A 20,384-nucleotide genomic window follows, 5' to 3' on the forward strand; every position below is an offset into this window, starting at 1 on the left:
ATGAGTCAGCCTCGGGGAGGGTGGGAGATGTGGGGCTAATGTTAACCACAGAAGGATGTCCCTCTCAGGACAGCACTGACACCAGCAGAAAGTTCCCTCAGCCACAGGCTCACTGCTCTTCTTGCCCAGGGGAACAAGATTCTAAACTAAGATTCAGAATAGTAGTCAGCGCTGGCGTTTGGCAACCCCAAGCTGGATGGCCAAGCTCTCGACACAGAGGTGCCCCTGGTTTTCCAGCCCCCAGGCCAGTGAGAGTCCCCTCCCTGTGCCAGGGCCCAGACCAGAGAGAGCACTCCCAATCTGGCTTGGCAAGAGGAGGAACTTTCCTAGAAGCAAGCCATCAGGGCACCCGGAAGTGGGCGAGGTGGTGGGTGGTGGACTCCCCAGCCGGGCGCGGTCTGCTGGTGGCCTCACTGCTGATGGCTGCATGTTGGCGCTCTTGCAGCTGCTCCCTGTCTGCTCCCAGGCACGTCTGTGTGCTGCACAGCCCTGTGAGCTCCGTGGTCGTGGGAAGTGCTAGGTCCTAGAGTCTGTCATCCCCTGCTCTGGGGCCTCCCCGCCTCCCATGGACCCCATGTCAAGCAGAATAGAGGGATGAATGGAGGCAAAGACCAGATCAAAGTTTAGGCCACTAGTACTGAGGGAGGTGTGGGGCCAAGAGCCCCCACACACAGGGCCCCATGGAGCACAAGGCAGAAGTATAAACAGAGCCCTGGCCCAAGGGGGAAGCCACTGGCTGCTTTGCCAGATCTGCCACTGATTTGCTGGTTAGCAAGTCACTTAGCTGCTCCAGACCTCAGTGTCCCTTCTGAAAAATGGGCATTTAATAGTGACCCGGCCTGCGTCCTCAGGCTAACGTAAGAATCAACTACTGTGAAAAGATTTTGTAAACTGTTAGTTTGGGCTCTTTTAGCCACAAGTGTGAGAAACCAGACAGAAACCAGATGAGGTCAAAGAGGAATTTACTGGCTCAGAGTATCAAGACTCAGGATGGAACCGAGGCGCTCTCCTCTCACCCCTGCATCTTTCTGCGAGTCAGCCTCTTTCTCTGTAGGTCTGGCCCCTCCCATAAGCCTGGAACATCTCCCAGCTTCCCTCATCTGCTGGTACCAACTTGAAAAACCCCAGAGAGGGTCCTCATTGGTCCCACTTGCATCACATGTCCACTTGTGGATGTGGGGCACTACGTTTAGCTGACTCTTCTAGAACTGCATAGTTGGAGATCTGGGAGCCTCCGTTCCCCAAAAGAAAAGATGTATTATTCCCTAGAAAGGGGGAATACGATAGAAAGTTGTCTACTATGGAGCTACTATTTTATCACTAATATTATTATTGTCACTGACATCAGCATCATAAGTTGGCCACATTTTCCTAATTCCCAATATTCTTGGGCAAAATAGTGGCTAAGAGCACAGGCTCTGGAACTCAGACTTCCGAATTCAAATTCTGGTTCTAGCTCTTTCTAACTGTGTGGCATTAGGCAAGTTGCTTAACCTCTCTGTGCCTCAGTTTATACATTTGTGAAGATTAAATGAGTTGAAATATGTGGACTGTGAAGAATAGTGCATGGGACCTGCCAAGTGTTCCATAAATGCTAATAATTATTATTGTCACAGAAAAAGGTGGCAGGGCCTAGGAACCCCAGCATGAGAGAAAACTGGGAGCAAAACCATCGCTCCTCACTTACTCCCCAACTTTCTTCCAGAAGCACTGACATCTTCAGGAACTACAGTGCAACAGAGACTCACTGAGCTGCGTGGTAAGCCCCAATTATTCGAAAATTACCAGACAAAGCATCTCTCCTCCAGAAGCCGCCAGCCAAGTAGGGGGGCAGATGTACAGAGAGAGGGCTTTCCTGCAAGGGAGCTCATGCTGGTTAGAAGTGGACGCAGGGTTCTGTGGGAAACCGCAGAGGGCCCTGGTCCAGAGGAAGATCCTGGAGGAAACCACACCTGAGCTGAGACCCAGAGAGTGGGCAAGAGTTTGCCAAGCAAGGAAAGGTGGGCGGGGCACTGTGCTAGTTAGGGCTCGAGCTTTGGCTCAGCTGGTCCTCTCTCCTCCGCTTTATGCCTCTGAGGCTGGGGCTCTGCAAATTCCATTCCCTCGTCAGCTGGTTCCTGGCAGATCCTGCCCATAGGGGGCACCAGAAGCAGGCTGGAGGCAGGAGGAGAGAAGGGACTTGCTGCTTCCTGGTTGCTCGCTGTCCTGCCAGCTTCTCCCCAGCCACAGCCCGTCAGCCAGAAGCACCAAGTGCAGCCTCCAGCTCTGTGCAGCCGCAGCAGCTGGCAGCCGCAGGGGAGCAATTAACAGAGAGCAAGAGTCAAGAGGCTGTGCAGGGAGCATCAGAAAGGTTCCCAGGGGACAGCAGGCAAGGTCAGCTATGTGGGTGGCCCTCATGCCCAGCACTCGGTACCAGAAAGAGGCAGGTGGGGGCAGGAGCCAGCCCCAGGGCAGTGCAGAAACAAGACCCCAGGCCCTGGGAGGTGGGGCCCAGCACGCAGGGCTGGACCCAGGGGAGCTATGGTGCAAGGCAGGCACCCAAAGCACCCAATACCTCCTCTGCTTCCCAGGCATTGGTGGTTTATTTGAGGCCAGACCCGGGGCCAGGACTCTGAGTGTGGTGGTTTAGGGGAGGGGACGTCTCTAAGGACAGGAGGCGGTGACTGCACCCCCAGACAACACAGGAGCTGGTTATCCTTGGAGGACCAAGCTCCCACGCCTGTATTCAAAGGAAAATTCTTTAAGAGCACCTCTGTGTGCTGACACACGATTCTCCAGCAGAGGGTGTGAGTGTGGTGACCATATGTGGGAAGTGTGCACGTGGGCGTGTGGTGGCAGGTGGGGGATAGTAGACGTCTATGAGGTTGGTCATTCCCTTAAAGAGCTTATTTGTGGCATCAAACACTTCTATCTTCAACACTGCTATTCACTTCCATGGCTTCAATTTCCACCTTTACTCCTAAATATGTGTTTCCGGCCTTGACTTGGTTTTTCAGCTCTGGATATGCAAACTCGATTGTCTCCCCAGAGAAGTCCGGCAGCATTTCAAACTGCACGAAATAAAATACGTCACTGTCCTCCAAACCTGCCCCCCTTCTCCTCCCCATTTCCAGGAACCATAGCACGTTCACCTGGTCCCCAGGGCTCAAACCCTGAGAGTCATTGCTATCTCCTTCTCCTGACCCACAATCAAGACCACCAGGCAGTCCTCCCTTGCTTGTGGCTCAGATCCACCCATGCCCCTCCCATCTGCTGCTGCCACCCAGGGCCCCTAGGCAGCCACTCTCACCCTCATCCTCACAGCACAAGGAGCCAGATCCACCTTCCAAAGCCCCACCCTCCTCTCCAAAGCTGCAGGCAACTCTCTTGCCTTTGGAATGCAGCCCACATGCCTCCCTCAGGGCCCCCCATCATCTGAGCCAAATGCCCTTGCTGCCATTCCCTCACTCGACCCCACACACACTCCCTGGGCCGCCCAGTTGGGCTCTACCACGTTCCCGGAGCAGGCCAGCCAGGGGGAGGTTCCTGTGTGGAAGGGGGAAGCGGGTGACACGACTCTAGAACGGCCTGGTTGCTCCTGGAGACAGGGTGGAATCTCTCCCTGTGTGAGGCTCACTCTCAAGAGGCCGCTCTCTGGGTTGTGATGACTAACAGTGGTGAGCGGCGCCAGGATCTGTGAATCTCAGGCAAAGATGGGGCTCCTGGCGCAGGGTCAGCATACAGAGGCAGTAACTTAGGGTTGTCCAGCCTCGTGTGTCCCTCACACAGTCCTCAAGGCCTGTGGGAGGACCCAGGACAGACCCACACCCATGAGAAGTGAGGAGGAGGCCAGCTGCCCTTCTCTGCCAAGTGGCTACTTTCCCACCTGGATCTTGTCTCACCGTCTAAGATTTTCTCTGCTTTTTCACCTCTGACCAGATCTCCTGGCGGTGGTGACAGACTGACCTGATCGCCTCTGATGGGAAACTAGCCCTACAGATGCCGTTGACATTTACATAGAGAAATTCATCTTTTCTGTTTTACTTTCATGTTATTTTTTTAAAGATAGCCTTGTATCTGGCCTTTTTTCTGAAGGGCCTGAACAGACCTTTGGACCAAGGCAAAAGTCTGACCTTTTAAAAAGTGTATATACAGGGGCTGGCCCCGTGGCTGAGTGGTTAAGTTTGCGCGCTCCGCTGCAGGCGGCCCAGTGTTTCGTCGGTTTGAATCCTGGGCGCGGACATGGCACTGCTCGTCAGACCACGCTGAGGCAGCGTCCCACATGCCACAACTAGAGGAACCCACAACGAAGAATACACAACTATGTACCGGGGGGCTTTGGGGAGAAAAAGGAAAAAATAAAATCTTTAACAAAAAAAAAAAAAAAAAGTGTATATACAATATCACATAATTTTCCATAGTTAAAAATTGTGTAGTGAATACTACTCAGTCATAAAAAAGGATAAAATCGTCCCATTCACAACAACATGGATGGACCTTGAGGGAATTATGTTAAGTGAAATAAGCCAGATAGAGAATGACAATCTCTGTATGACTCCACTCATATGTGAAAGTTAAACATGTAGACAAAGAGGACAGATTAGTGGTTACCAGGGGAAAGAGGGGGTGGGGGGTGAGCAGAAAGGGTGAAGGGGTGCACCTACAACATAACTGACAAACAATAAAGTACAACTGAAATTTCACAAGGATGTAAACCATCATAATTTCAATAAAAAGTTTAAAAGAATTCAAAGCAAAAAAAATTGTGTAGCATTTTTGGTTCTCAAGTGAAAAGCATAGCTTGCACAAATCTAAACTTTATTCCCAAAAAAGATGTTTCCTGAGGAAATATATTCAGAGATGTCTTGCAAAATGCTATTTATCTTCAATTTTTTAAGCTATTTTCGTGGCTCCCAAATGCTTTACACTTATTCCCAAGAGCCCTGATTAGATGATAGATTCTGGGGTCAGTATAAGAGATATTTTAAAGAAAGTTCTAAGATTCTTCAATTTACAAAAAGTTTCCATCCAGAGTTCATACGAATGAAAAAAATCAACAATAATTTAAGAGCATCTATGTTCTATAGACAAAGCAGCAGTTAACGAAGCTCACAGTCAGGTCGCGACAACCTTACGGCTTAGATGCATCTTACTACATCTGAAACGTGTTTAATTTGTAAGAAAAAATAATGAAAAACACTAATTCCGGAGGATGATCATAACACAGAGTAAACAGTGATGATTCAGGAAGGAAGAGAGTGACTGTTATGGGAGCATCACTTTCCTAAACACCAAGATGGGCCCTCTAGCTTTGCTTACAATATAATAAATGGAAACAACCAAATACCCATGAGCAATAGGCCAATAATAGTAAGCAGCTATTAAAAAGGGAGGTGTGTTCTGGTACTAAAGCCATCACACACAAAAGCTCTTCCAGATCAATTGTTAAGAAACTTTGAGGAAAATCTAGAGTAAAGCCCATTTCTATTTTAAAAGGGATATTGTAAGAATGCGTTTATCTGTGTGTGTCAGGATTATATCTCAAAGTAATAATCCGCTGGCTTTTTTCTGTGTTTGCCTCCCTCCGTCTCTCTCACCGGTCCCCCAAGGGCTGAGCAGGACAGTTTTTCTCTCTTCAGCCCACACCTACTCAGGAACAAAGATTCAAAAGCCCTCACTAGACACAGTTTCATTCATGCGTATTTGCAGAACCAGTTTTTCCTCTCCCAGAGGTGAGATGAGACTGTGACTGTGGAAGGAAAGAAGAAGGCAGAGGGAGCACTGGGAGGACAGGGAAGATGGATGAGGAACCACTGAAGTGTGAAGGAGGAGGAGAAACGATGAGTTCACATTCGGTGTGCCTTCCTCACCACCTCTCCAACGGAGGCCCATCTCTATTGGTCGACAGTACTAGGCACTGTAAGACTCCTGAACAGAGGAGGGATGAACAGTCAGTTTGGGCTACATTATGCTGCAGTAACAAACATCCCCCAAATCTCGGTGGTTTAAAACAACAAAGGTTAATTTTGCTCATACTACATGCCCATATAAGGTTGGCTGGGGGCTAGCTCTCCTCCGTGTCATTCTTACACAAGGACCCAGGGTGATAGAGCAGCCGCCAGAACACTGTCAATCACCAAAGCAGAGAGAGAGTGTAGGAAATTATGCACTGGCTCTTGAAGCTGCAACCTAGAATAACATACATCATTTCAACTCACATTTTCCTGACTACAACAAGTCATATGATCGCATCCAACTCCAAGGGGGCAGGGAAATGCAATGTTACCATCTGCTCAGGGAGAAGTAGAAATAGTGAACAGCATGAATGACAGCCACTGTAGAGGACTTGGCCCCCTGGTCTGGGGATGGAGGTCTGATAAAAGAACTGCTTCCCCTCAACAGGTGGAAGAGAACAGGTTATGATTTCCCCTAGGAGCAGAGCAATAGTGGACTCTATCACACTTTACTTGTATGTGCATAGAACTTTCCGGAAGGAAGCAAGGAATCTGACTGCTCTGAAAATTGGGAGTTTGGAGTAAGAAATTGTGATTTTGACTTCATATCCTTTGTAATGTTTGAAATTTTAACCATGACATTCGTGTGGATTTGTCTACGAGACGCAGGTCCCCCACTCTAACTACTCAGCAGAAGACAGCGTAAGTGGCCAAAAGGAAATCCAAAGAGTTGAGTGCTTCTGACTCGGAGTAACCAGGCTTTGCCCCAAACAGAGACACCAGATGCTGATGGGGCTGACCTCGGGTGAGAGAACACTGCTCTACTCCCCAGGAACCTGGCCAACACCTGCCCCAGATATTTGCTTGTACTTATCGCCTCTCTAGAGGGAACAGTGAAGACTCTGACCCTTGTCGCCAAGATTAATTTTTTTCCAGTCCAAAGGCCAGCACCATGACACTATGTTATCTCTGAACTTACAAAAGAAAGTAACAAAAGGGGCTGGCCCCGTGGCCGAGCGGTTAAGTTCGCGCGCTCCGCTGCAGGCGGCCCACGTTTTGTTGGTTCGAATCCTGGGCGCAGACATGGCACTGCTCATCAAACCACGCTGAGGCAGCATCCCACATACCACAACTAGAAGAACCCCAACGAAGAATATACAACTATGTACCAGGGGGCTTTGGGGAGAAAAAGGGAGAAAATAAAATCTAAAAAAAAAAAAAAGAAGAAGAGTAACAATGAAGACCATGATCACGACTCAGAGCAAGCAAGTTCAATGTACTAATTTCTTAAGAAGCAGCAGATTTCCATCCAGGATCACTCCTCACTACCATCCTGAGGTCCAGAAAGGGGTCCTGGGCAGGACAAGAGTCCAGGGATGGTGTGCCAGGAAACTGCAAGGGGGAGGAAGCTGCCCTCCCAGAGCCTGGCCTTAGGGACCCTTTCTACCATCACAACAAGACTGGGAGCCAAAAGGCGGGTGGTAGTGGGAAGAATGGAAAGACTGAGTCCCGAAATGAAACACTGCCTAACTGAGCTGTTCGGCCATGCCAGCACTGGTTCAGCCCGTCCCTCTGCTTTCCACCTCCGGCATGCATCCACTGCCAGCTGGACCGGGACTGCTCAAGACTTGGAAGACGTCCCTCCTCCTTAGAGAACCTTCTCAGGACAGGGCCTCAGAGCCCAGGGCAGAGCAGGGACCACAGTGAAGACAGGCATGGGCACAAATCATAAAAAATATAAATGTGATGCATTCCCTCATCATTCAACAAATATGGTATCATTTTGATCCATCAAGCATTATTGATGAGCAAGGAGCCAGGGACCAGGATGGGAACTGAGGGATGTACACACATGTCTAAGAACTAACCCCTATCCTCAGCAGACCTGCAGCCCAGAGGGGAGTATGACACATACCAAACACCAGCGTGCAGGGCCCAGCCAGGCTGAGAGAGACACAGGCAATTTGGTGGGACCCAAAGGAGGAAAGGGTTTGTTCTCACTCAAGGTGTCCAGAAGATTTTCCTGGTGGACTTTCCGCCTGATCCAGGCCTCCTTTGACAAGGAGCCAGATGGAACCAGCCTCTCTTGCTATTTCCTTTTCTCTAAGGTTGTCTATGCTGCTGGGGGAAGGGATGTGAGGATTTTCCTAGAATTTCACTGGCAGCAGTGTTCTCAGGAATAAGGCTGATAAAGAGTTCACAGTTCAGAAGTGTGATGTAACAAAAATATATATTCTGTCTTTGTCACAGTTCCTGGAGCACAGCTCCCAAAACCCTTGGAATCTCTGGAGTGATGAGTGTCATTTGTATTCTCATGAGATGACTAGTGGCTAGAGGCCCCTAGATAGCTTCAGGATGGGGGTCTAGCTTCAGGATGGGGGTCTGGTTGGCAAGAGTGTCCAAGACATGATTAGAGGGTTAGAACTTTCAGCCTTACCCCTACTCCTGACCTCCGGGGAGGGGTGAGGGGCTAGAGATTGAATTCAATCACCAATAGCCAATGATTTAACCAATCGTGCCTACACAACGGGACCTCCATAAAAACCCCCAAAAGACAAGGTTCAAAGAGCTTCCAGGTTGGTGAACACATCAAGGTGCTGGGAGGGTAACGGACCCAGAGAGGGCGTGGAACCTCTGCATTCCTTCCCCAAGCCCTGCCCTATGCATCTCTTCCATTTGGCTGTTTCTGATTTGTATTCTTTAAAATAAACCAGCAATAGTAAGTCAAGTATTTTCCTGAATCCTGTCAGTCATTCTATCAAATGACTGAACCTGAAGGGAAGGGGTTGTAACCAAGTTGGACAGAAGTGCGAGTGACCTGGGGACCCCATACTTGTGACTGGCATCTGAAGTGAGGGCAGTCTCCTGGGGCTGAGCCCTTTAACCTGTGAGGTCTGGTCTAACTCCAGGTAGTTAGTGTCAGAGCTGCATTGAATTGTTGGACTCCAGTTGGTGGGGGAGAAATGGAGACTTGGTTGATGTGAGAAAAAAACCTAACAAGAAGGAAGGTCACGGGATGTTCCCGCATTTATTGCTGCCTTTTCCACATCGATAATCTCACTGACGAAAGCAAAGCCCTGTGTAGACCTGTCTGGGTTCAGTTTCAGGAGCAGAGATGCTGACCAGAAGTCTCTGCCCTCCTCTTCTTGAGTCGCCTCCCCCGCGTGCGCAGGAGCTGTGTCCCAGCCCTTCTAGACACTGCCGTCATTCCCTGCCGTCCCACCTTCTCACCTGGGCAGCCGTGTCTCTCTGCCCCCTCATCTCTATTTAGTCCTATAAAACCTTAGCCTTTTCGTGCTTTCCTCTAGAAATCTGACTGTCCTCCCTTTTACCCAAAGCCAATAAACCCCTCCTTCCCAGGGATATGTCTCTTGCTTCTTTCTCTGTTCAAGTGAGTTGGCAGCTGTAAACAGTAACTAAAGTACTGTGTCTTCCCAAACAAGATGGCTTGTCAGAGCCAAAGCGTTTCTAGTGGCAAGAAATAAGAACCCACTCAAGAAATAAGAACCTTCACTTGAGCCAAAATTGAAAATTTATTATAATTTATCAGGTTGTCCCAGACAGGAAGCAGGAATGACAGGCAGAAGGCAGTCGGACCACAGGAGGACAGAGACCAGAACTGCAAAACAGCCAAGGGTCAAGGCTGCTGCCCTCTCAGGTTTTCCCCCTAACTCTTGGGGACCACACAATTTCTCAGCTTCATCTCACTGTGTATCTTCTTGACTCTTCGCTCCACAGTGGCTTTCTCTACTTCTCAGCACGCATGATGGAAGATGGCCCCACATAGATCCCAAGATTTACAATTCCTCAGATCATGCAACCATCAGAATTCTAATTCCAAAATCCCAGAAGGGAATGGATTCATGGTGCCCAGCTGGGTTACAAATCACTATTAAATAGCTATGAGCCAGAGGGGCAGTCACGTAACACCAGCGTGGCTGTAAGATCCAGCTGTATTGAAGGAGCAGTTCTGAGAGAAGGGAGGGGACGTGGTTGTGGGTGGAGAATCCAAAGCTCCATGACAGCTGTGTTGTAGTACTTTAGGAGCTTATTAGAATTATGCATAGTCAACCTACAGAGAAGCTAACAAGGCCACTTGTGTGGGGATAGAGGTGTCTGCAGCAAAGAGGGTAGTACAGACCTGTTCAGCCCTTCAGTCAGCATTTTCAGTGGCCAGAACAACTTCCAGGAGCAGCTGGAGATGGAGGGTGGTCATCTGCAAATACTTGGGCTGGCACCGGAAGTAGACAAACAGGAAATAGACCAGGAAGCCACTGAGCAGGAACAGGAAGATGTACAGGAACTCTATCTGGGGATGGTCAATGATGGGTGCCAGCACCAGGTAGAGAGAAGCAAAGAGCATGATGGCAGAGATGACGGTGGGGACCTGCAATGGGTATAGACACCTGGATGAGGAAGAGGGGCATGGAAGTTAGCATATAGCCCCTGGGCTCTGTCCCTGCTGCCTGCCTTCCTGTTGCTTGCACCTGCCACCAGGTCCTCTCTTCCAAGCCCTGCCATGATACCTTGCCTGGCCAGGGGAGCCATCTGCTGGGCTGCAGGGAGCCCTGCTTAGAGCAGAGGCTTTGGGACCAGCCTGATCCTCTCTGTGCTACATGAATCCAACTGTGTGCATGCATCCTCTCTGCATTTGTCTCCTGTTGTTCTCCCCAGGGTCCTCCAGAAGAGAAATGAGTCCCCAGTAAGCAGAGTTGATGCCTTGTGATTCAAATGTCCTTCACCCCCCCAGGAAATACAGAAATTCTCTACCAAATATGACAGTGGCCACCCCTTACATTCTTTCTCTGGCCCATGGATGAGGCTGTGGTCCAGTGATCTGCCTCATGCAACAGCCAGGGGTTGAAAAAGCCCAATGTCTATCCCAAAGTTTACCTTGTAAGTTCGGGGAAGATTCCTCTTGATCCACAAATACAGGAGACAGCTAATGGTAATTCCATTGGTGAGCCAGATAAGGAAGCTGGGAGGCAAACAGGACCTCCTCACTGCCAGGCCCTGACACAGGTGGGGCCTGTAAGAGAAGCTGGCCTGCTGGGTGCAAACCTAGGGCAGAGGTGCAAGCTCATCCGGGGCCTTTCAGCCACCCCCAGCTCCTCTTATGCATACAGACTAAGGAACAAAGGCAAGGCTGGGGCACTGAGGACAAGGATGCACTGGAGGGTCAACATTGGCCCGTTCCTGCCTCCTTTCATTAGACATTCCCGCTACTTCAGGCACAAAGTGGCACGCGCACAAGCCCGGTCACCCACCTGTCTCCAGATCAGGCCTTTTCTGACTGCCCCTGGACGGACAGAGGAGGGCGATTTTCAAAACGAGGAGGAAGTATCTGTGTTTCTCAAAAAAGAGAGTCCAGTGGAATCTCAAGGAAGCCTGTGCTCTCCTCAGGGACCAGCACAATCACAGCAGATCCCCCCACCTAAGGATGGGTGACAGAGTGGGCCGCCGAGCAGCCAGACAAACCCCTGGCCTCTGCCTTCCCCAGTATGTGTAGTTGAGCAGCTGATGTAGGTCTGATGAAAGCCCTATCCCACCTTGGAGGCAGGGTCCAAACCAGGCCATCTCTTGAGGCAATCAAGACAAGGAGACACTAGGTCCTAGTTAGAAGGGACACCCTCAGTCACATTCCCCAATCTCAGCCTAAAGACCCCTTCGCACACCACGGATTTGATTTCATTCTTACCATATAATGATTTCGTTCTTTCTCAGTTTCTTACGGGAAAAAGATACAAAGAAAAATCATGTCTAATACTTAACGTTCTGAAGAAGTCATGTTGAGCTAACTGTCTATGCTGTTCCAGGAGATTAATGACACTTATGACCCAAAGGAAGAGAACATGTAATGCTTGAAAAATTACTCTGAGCACTCCCTCTGCACCCGGCCTGTTGGTTTAAGGATCTGCCCATTGAACCTGCGTCAAACATTACAAAATTACAACCAGATAGCACAACAGCCCATCGTTTCTGCCCCAGGGAAGGTAATAAAGGGGCTCAGAACATCTCCCCACTTCGACGCAATCACTAATTGTGCCAACACAGCTCGGTTGTGTGTTTGCCCTGAGCTCAGCAGAGATACGTTAGGTCAGAGTCCAGAACGCAGACCAGACTACAATGAAAAATTACACCACAGCCAAGGACTACAAGTAGTGTGAGTAAAGCGTGAATATCCTTTAACATCATCTTAAAGATATAATCTTAAAGAATAAACAGGAGAAAAGAAAAAATGACAAAGACAACATAAGACTTTAACTTGTCTGTCTTTTGGTGAAACATCTGTCTCATTGAATTTTTGGGAACAGGGCAAGACAGGAGAGAGCTGCATTTAATTTTAGAAACATAACCGGGAAAGAATGGCTGAAATGCATATGCATGTGCATGTGCAAGGGCCCTGAGCCTGGGCTTCCAAAAGTGTGCATGCACGTATTTACATATATTATATACACATATATATAAAGTGTGTACACATAGGGGCCTTCAGATACCCAGCCTGCGAGGACAGTCTCACTTGCCTCAAGCAGTTCACGGTGGTGCTGAAGTTTCCCAGGATGATCAGGACCAAAGCCACTGCCGTGGTGAACATCATGGCTGGCGCTGGTGTGAGGCGATGCACGTGAACCATGGACAGAAGCTGGGGCTGGGAAGCAAAGCCAAGCGTCAGACAGCCCCCAGGGGAGCTGCAGTGTGTCTCTGCCCCTCGAAGCTCTCAGCCCTCTTCCTCCGCCCAATTCGCTCTGGATACCAACGTGGCCCACCTAATACACCCCAGTCTCCACGGCTTCCAGATGTAGGTCTCTGTGGCTCACCTGGGGTGACCAGGCCCAGGAGGCAGGTTGGGGACCTGTCTCTCCAGGCCAGCCAAGACCCAAATAGCTTAGGATGTGGGGCTGGAGTGTAGAGAGCTGTAGCAGGTGCCTGGCCAGGTCTTTCAATTTTGCATTGCTCACTCCCGAGGTAGAAAGTGGGACCAGGAGGGGGAAAGACAGAGGAGGATGGGGGAGAGGGCAGGACAGGCATGGATGGAGCACGGACAGGGATATCAGGTTATTGTGGCAGACTGAATTATTGTTCAGCAAATATTTAGTCTCCCTCTCCCCACCTCTGTGGGAGAAATACAGTTTCCCTTCCATTGGCATTGGGCTTGGCCAATGAAATGCGAATGGGAGTGACCAGCAGAGGCTCTAAATATGCTTATGTGGTTTGGTTGGGTCTCTTGAATCCCTGCCACCTGCTATGGTGAAAACATGCCCCGGGAGCCATTGCTGCTTTGGCCTGGATCCCTGAGATAAGAACGGACTCACAGGTAGAATGAGAAGATCCGACCACAAGTCCCGGTCTGAAGCAGAGCCACAGCTGACCCATCAACTCATGAACAACAATGCAGTGTTTGCTACTGTAAGCCACTGAGATTTGGGGTTGTCTATCATTCAGCATTAGTGCAGCAAAAGCTAACAGTGGCAGAGAGTCCCCTGGGAGAGTGGCCCAGAGGGTGCACACTGGCTCTGCTCCTGTCGCTCCTCCCCACTGCCCACGCCACTGGTGTGCACAAACGTCCCCATCACCTACAACCTCCGCAGTGTGATCCAGCACAGTGATCTCCCAAAACCTGGAAGTAAAGGGACTGGAGTTTAAACGGAGATGCAGGGAATGCTTGAGGCCCCTCCTCAGAAGAAGGGAGGGCTGTGTCTGATAGGGGAAGTCCTGGTTCGGCCTAAATGCTATGCTTCTGGCAGGAGAAAACTCAGCTGTCAGAGCCCCTCCTGTAGCCCCCACCACCTTGCCCAGCCCAGAACCATCTCTCACCACGTGGCCCTCTCTAGCAGCCACATAGCACACACGGCTTCCACTGAAGAATATCCCATTGACAGCCCGAATGTCGACAGCACAACTGCCAAGGGCATCAGCCAGGCCCAGGCCCCTAGAACCTGGTTCCTAGAACAACAGAGGGATCAAGGAAAGAAACCCCTGCAGCAACCTGGAAGCCCGCCACAAGGCCCCACTCGGAAATGGAGCAGGAAGCGTTGGAAGCAAGTTGAAATATGTATGGGGCTCTATGCTTCCTCATCCTGGAATGCCTGCTCAGTGGGCAAGGAACACAGCATGTGACCCACTCACCACCAGCTCCCGGCCACAGCATTAGAGGAAAGGATGTCAGTGGGTGACAACATTAGCAGGTAACTGATGTTGACCAAGATGTACAGGCCAGTGCCAGGGGAATGGCGATCATCAGTGCCCACACCAGGTTCTGCTGCAGAGTCGGGGAGAAGAGGCCACCTGTTAGCCGGTGAGGGCCTTCTCAGGCCCCCAGAACAAGCTCAACAGTGCCGTGTTGAGCTCGTCCTGGCCACAGGGCATGTGCCAGGCCGTGGGGGGCACTCAGGCCATGTGCCTCTCCTCTGTGAGCTCAGAGCCTCACGGCATGGACACACATACAGGCAGATGTACTGACAGACCGTGAGGGGCACTAACCATGAGGGGCACTAACCAGTCAGAGCAGTGGAGGTACAGAGGGCCTTACAAAGGGGAGAGGAGTCATCACCAAAGCTTTGGAATGAGCAGGCCTTACGCTGGGCTTTCCCTGAAGAATGGAGGAGATTCAAGCAGATGGAAGGGGAAGTATTCCCAGCAGGGGCAACCATGAGAGCAGAGGCATGCAGAAGAGGCTAGAAAGTTAAAGATCTCCATATCGACCTAGTTTCTGGGTCCCCAGGACTCAGGCCCAGACTGACGGTCATTACCCAGGGGTTCTACTCTGACCCTCAGTCTCCTCAACTGGAAGTTGGAGATCTATAAAATGGGGCTCTGCCTCCCTGCAAAGTGTGGGGATCAGCAAAGCAGAAGAGAAAGGAAGGGCCTGCACACAGGGGATTCAGAGAGAAAGGGGTCTAGCCCTTGTGAATGGAATGAGCCAGTGCCCCATCCCACCCCAGAGCCAACCTGAGCACGCACTGACCATCACTGGAAATTACAACCGTACAGCTGTTGATGGTATGCAGACCCCTAGCCATCCCCACACGTGACTACACCTCTTCATACCCCACAGCCCCGAGAGGCAGGCAGGGCAACTTATGTCTTAGAGGCAAAGAACTGAGGCACAAGGAACTATGTGCAAGAATAAAAACTAGGTCCCAGGACTCCCGGCTCTCTGCTGTCTCACTCTCTGCTCTTGGACTTTAGTCTTCCGAGCTCCTCTTCACCTGCCAATTTCTCCCAAACTCCCCTCCAGGCAGCCTTTGCTGAGAGCTGTAATGGCCCTTAACCCAGCCCGGAGGACATAGAGGAAAAGCCTGGCAGTCCTCATTCTACAAGAACTTAAAACTTCTGCAGGGGAAAAAGAAAAAAAATAATGTCCTAGGCAATTATATTTATAGCAAAGAGTTAATATGCACAGTAACTGAAGAGTCCAAATATTCCAACTGAGTCCTAAGGGGCCCTGCAGACCCCTCCCCCACCAGGGCAATGACTAGCCAGCCCCAGGCTCACAGGTGGGCGAGCCAGGCAGGACTGGTCCACCCTCTTGTCCCAAACTATACTGTTATGTCCTGTGGCTCCCATGCTTTCGCAGGTATGAATTAGTATCTTCTCCCATCTTCCAGAGAGAACAGTCCAGGAGATATCTCTGAGTCTGAGTCAGGAGATAAGATGAGTCATCTTTCAGCCTCTTACTAGCAGCATAACCTCAAAATCACTTCTCGTCTCTAAACCTCAGCTTTCTCATGTGAAAAATGGGATGTTAATACCTGCCTCTCGGGACAGCAAATGAGACCCTGGGTGTGATCCTGTAGAGTTCTGTGTTTGCTTGAGAAGTTTTATTTATAGAATTCCATAAACTAATCAGGGTAGACAGTGGGCTGGCATTCATCCCAGGAGTGCAAGAAAGGAGACCTGTTTCCAGCTGACTTCTCATGGTCTTAGCTCGGATCACAATAATTGGAGCTGCTGACGTGTGGAGATTTCACTCCCAGAAGAAGCATCATGGACTCACATTTGGATTCTTGAGCTCCTCCATCACGTAGTTGAGACTATTCCAGCCATCGAAGGACCACAGGCCCTGGTAGAAGGCCATGCCTATGTGCCTGGCCTGCTTTGTCGTGTTGTGGAAGGCGGACAGAAGGGCTTCCGTGGGCCACAGCCTTGGCCCAACACCACAGTGCTGCCCCCCACAATGAGCAGCAAGGAGAACACTTTGGCAACTGTGCACAAGTTCATCAGCCTGGTGGCCAGCCATGAGCTCCAGCACTTGACCAGCATCAGCACCAGAATGCAGGTGGCAGCCACACCCTTGAGCAGAACCTGGGGCAGTGAGGAGCAGCCCAGGTAAAATGGAGCCACTGCATATTCAGCAAAGCTCAGAGAGACAGCAATGATGGCGGCTGGTCTGCCCACCAGCACAAACGTGTAGATGACCAGGAAGGCTGGCCGGAAGCCAAAGGTTCGAAGGATGTAAGCATACTCCCCACCGGACTTGGGAACCAGGGCACCCAGCTCAGCGTAGCACAGGGCACCCAGCATGGCCAGGAGGCCACACACTGCCTCAATCACAAGACTGGCCCCAGGGCTGCCCATGTAGAACAAGACCCCCTGTGGTGACATGAAAACACCAGAGCCGATCATACAGCCAGCACTCAGGGACACAGCACTCCACAAGCCAATCTCCTGCCTAAGCCTCAGCCCCCCACCACCTGGCTCCTGCCCTGCCACCCCCTCACCGCCATCTCTTTCCTGACTTGTCTCCATCTCAGAACATCAATAGCCGCTGTGTCTAGCTGAGCAGAAGCAGATGCTCTGATAGCTATCTGTCTTGTGGGCTTCCTGCAGGAGTTAATGATTACAGCACCTGAGGGAGTCTAAGCCAGGGCCAGAGAGCCAGGACATGTCATTCAGAAGGGACCAAGCCTTCACTCATCTACTAGTCCCCTTCTGACTCAGACTCCAGCACAGGCAGCTTGCAGGAGCTCTTTGCCAACGTAGCCCAGGACAGGTCAGGGAAAGAGGGGTTTTAGCAGAAATCCCTGTGGCCCAATTCCACGGCAGTGTGTGTGGAATGACAGTTGGATGCGCGTTCTGTGCCAACACTATGATTGCTGACCCACCACACATCAGGAGCCTAAGAAATCTCTGCAACGGTTTTATCAGCCAGGCAACAAAGTCTCTGTTTCATCAGGAGGCCAGTTAAAACTGCATGAGCCCTACTCTAAAGAAGAACCAAAATGATCAAAGAAGAAGATCCAAATAGTCCAGGACAGGCCTGTTCCCCTGGCAGGAAGGGAGGAAGTGGTTAGAGCACACGGCCTGGAGAGGGACTGCCTGCATTCGAATCCAAGCTCCTGTCCCTCATAGTTGTGTGACCTTGAACAAGGTCACTGAACCTTACCCTACTCATCTGTCAATTCATGACAATATCTACCACATGGGGTTGCTCTAAGGATTAAATAACACAGCCCGTGCAAAGCAGCTAGAACAGTAGCTGTAGACATGTAGTTGGCTTTCCTTACATGGTAGCCGTTACTATCTGGCTAAGAGTTTCATTTGTTCCCTAGTTTCTGACATATACATATATCTGAATATTATATATGTATATATATACAACATTATATGTTTAATTTAACACAATTTTGTTGACCTATGAATAATGTTCATTTCAGGATATAGTGTATAACTTTTTTATTGATCCTGCCTTATATTTTTAAAATCTTGGGTCACAGAACCTTTACTAGTATTGTTAGAGAAAAGCCAGTGGAACTTACTGGCATTTGGGGTAAAGACACTGGCACCTGAAGTGGGCAGAAAGATACTTGCAGTCTCCCGGACAGGCTGACCTAGCTCAAGCCAGTCATATGGGCTACCTGGATTTCATGTACATGTGTAATCCATAAAGCTCTTGACAGATGCAAAGGGCTTCACTGTCACTGGTTCCTGGAGTGTCTGCCTGCCTGCTCCCCTTGCTGCACAGAAGCCCACTAGGCATAGGTCCTCAGAAAATGTAGAGCCATCTTCTTCAGAAAATTCCTGGAGAGGGGGCCCTCCAAGATTCAGAAGGAAGTTCTCCAAGACTCCTACCCAGTAAGAAGAGAGAGAAGAGGGCAGAGAAGTACATAAGAAAAAAAGTAAATAGAAGAATTGCAAGGACAAAAGGTCAGCTGCCTTCCTGGCAGTCGCTAAGTAATAACTAAGACCCTCCGATTTCTCCTTCTGCAGGGACTATTGCTGGCGGATGTTGTGAAAGTTAGCCAACTGCAGAGTTTGAGAACGGTCCATAAGACCACCCTTACCTCTGACACCAATAGCAAGTTTGGGGGTTCCAAAACCAGCCTTAGGTTCAACAATTTGCTAGAAGAACTCACAGAACTCACCAAAAACTTTTATACTCAAGTTATGTCTTATCATACCTAAAAGATACAGATTAAAATTTCCCTAAAGGGAGAAAGGGCATAGGGCAGAATCTGAGAGGATTCCAAACACAGAGCTTCCCAGTCTTCTCTCCCCGTGGAGTCAAGACAGCATTATTCTCCTGGCCCCAGTGTGTGACAATATGCACATCATACTGCCAACCAGGGAGGCTCACCTGAGCCTTAGGGTCCACTCTTCACTGGAGTTCCATCACATAGACATGGTTGACTGCTCATGTGACTGACCTCAGTTTCCAGCCCCCAGGAAGGTGAGCTGATATTTCATGACCCAAAGCCCCCATCCACAATCGCATCTTACTATCTAGCTGGCCCAAGGCCCCCAGGCAAACAAAGACACTGTGATCATGCATGACATTCCAAGGGCTTAGAGATTATCTCCCAGAAGCTGAGGATGAGGGCAAGACCTCTCTTGCGGCAAGGTTAAATTCTTTACTACATAGATGTGGAGGTACCTGTGACTGGAAGAACATCATGAGAACATAAAGACTGTTTTTAATGACTCATCGTGTTAAGCAATATGTCTAAAGAGGAACGCCCTAAACACCAGGCTAGGGAGCTGGGACCAGCCAGGAATGGGAAAGAAGAAGGGACAAGGGGAAATGAGAGTGGGGAAGGGCCAACTTCAGGGTTATTTCTGGATGGGGGAAGCAGAGACTCTAAGGTTCTATGGTCTTCAATTAGCAACTCTCCCATCTCTTCCAGAATCTAACACAGTGTGGCCTTCAGCTCTAGGGTCAGGTCTGCCTGTGAGGAAGGGACCCTTTGAAGAAGAATTCAGCCCAGATGGCATCCCTGTGCTGCCACCACAGATGACAGAGGTAGCTGATTTGACCCCTTCTGAGGCTCAGCAGAATGGATGCAGCAGGAGGAAATTCGGCATCCAAGACCCAGAGAACTATGTTTTACATCACTGGGCTTTCAGCTGGGTCTTCATTAGCTCACTTTCCCATCAGCAAAATAGGGCTGATCATTCTCCCACAAAAGTGTTCATGAGAATAAACTGAAAACTCTTACACCCTATCATCATATGGAGGTGAATGAAGTTATGTTAACACCAAAAACTCACATTTCCTGCTCTTGCCCCCATTGATCATGCGTGATCTCCAGGCCCCTGGAAAGTCTCCTCAAGTATTTCAAGAAATTCTCAGGAAACGTCTCACCTGTGCATGGCATCCTCTCTGTTCTCCGTCTTGCTCCAGTTCTGCCCGTCAAAGCCTCATCTCAAGGGTCAGCAACTCTTTCTACAAAGGGCCAAATAGTAAATACTTTAGGCTTCACAGAGTATACAGTCCTTATCACAGTTTCTCAACTCTGCCGCTGCAGTGAGAAGGCAAATGTAGACAATATGTCAGTGAATGAGTGTGGCTGTGTTCCAATAAAACTTTATTTATGTACAATGAAATTATTATTCCATGGAATTTTCACACATCACAAAATATTCCTTTTACTTTTTTATCAAGCTTTTAAAAATAGAAAAACCATTCTTAGCTAACAGGCCATTAAAAAACAGGCAGCTGGTCAGATTTGTATCAGAGGCTGTCGTTTACCAACCCCTGCCCCATATCCATGATACTCCAGTGAGGGCCCCTCATGCCTGTGAAAATGCCAAGGGATGCTCACAACCTTGTGCCAAGGGTGCTGCTTCCAATGTTTCTAAGGCTTCCCGTCCTGACAGGGCCAGGAGGTGCTGGGATCAGTGCGGAAATGGAGGAAGTCCCATTCCCCCAACTTTGTGAAATGTTCTGTCATCTCAACCTGGAAGCTTTGCTTGTCCATGTGCCCAGAGATAATAAAAGTATAGCCACGTAATAAGGTCACATTTTCTTAATACCCAAAGCTGCCTGAGTCCCCTCTCACAATCCCAACTAGGGGTAGATCCAGGTTTTGTGGAGCTTGACATATAAAAGTGGGGGGCCCTCTTTAATACAAAATTGGCACAGTGGTGAGATCAGCGTAAATGGTGGAGTAAAGAACTCCAAAATCTGCCCCTTTCCAAAAGCAATGAAAAAACTGGCAAAAAAAAAAAAAA

At 49.7% G+C, this 20,384-nt stretch overlaps 1 pseudogene; it reads right to left on the reverse strand.

The window, feature by feature from the left end:
- Positions 1 to 9,814: 9,814 nt before the first annotated feature.
- Positions 9,815 to 16,682, reverse strand: LOC124238910 (b(0,+)-type amino acid transporter 1-like; annotated as a pseudogene).
- Positions 16,683 to 20,384: the final 3,702 nt, after the last annotated feature.

Source organism: Equus quagga, chromosome 5, assembly GCF_021613505.1.
Source record: "Equus quagga isolate Etosha38 chromosome 5, UCLA_HA_Equagga_1.0, whole genome shotgun sequence".
Taxonomy (NCBI): Eukaryota; Metazoa; Chordata; class Mammalia; order Perissodactyla; family Equidae; genus Equus; species Equus quagga.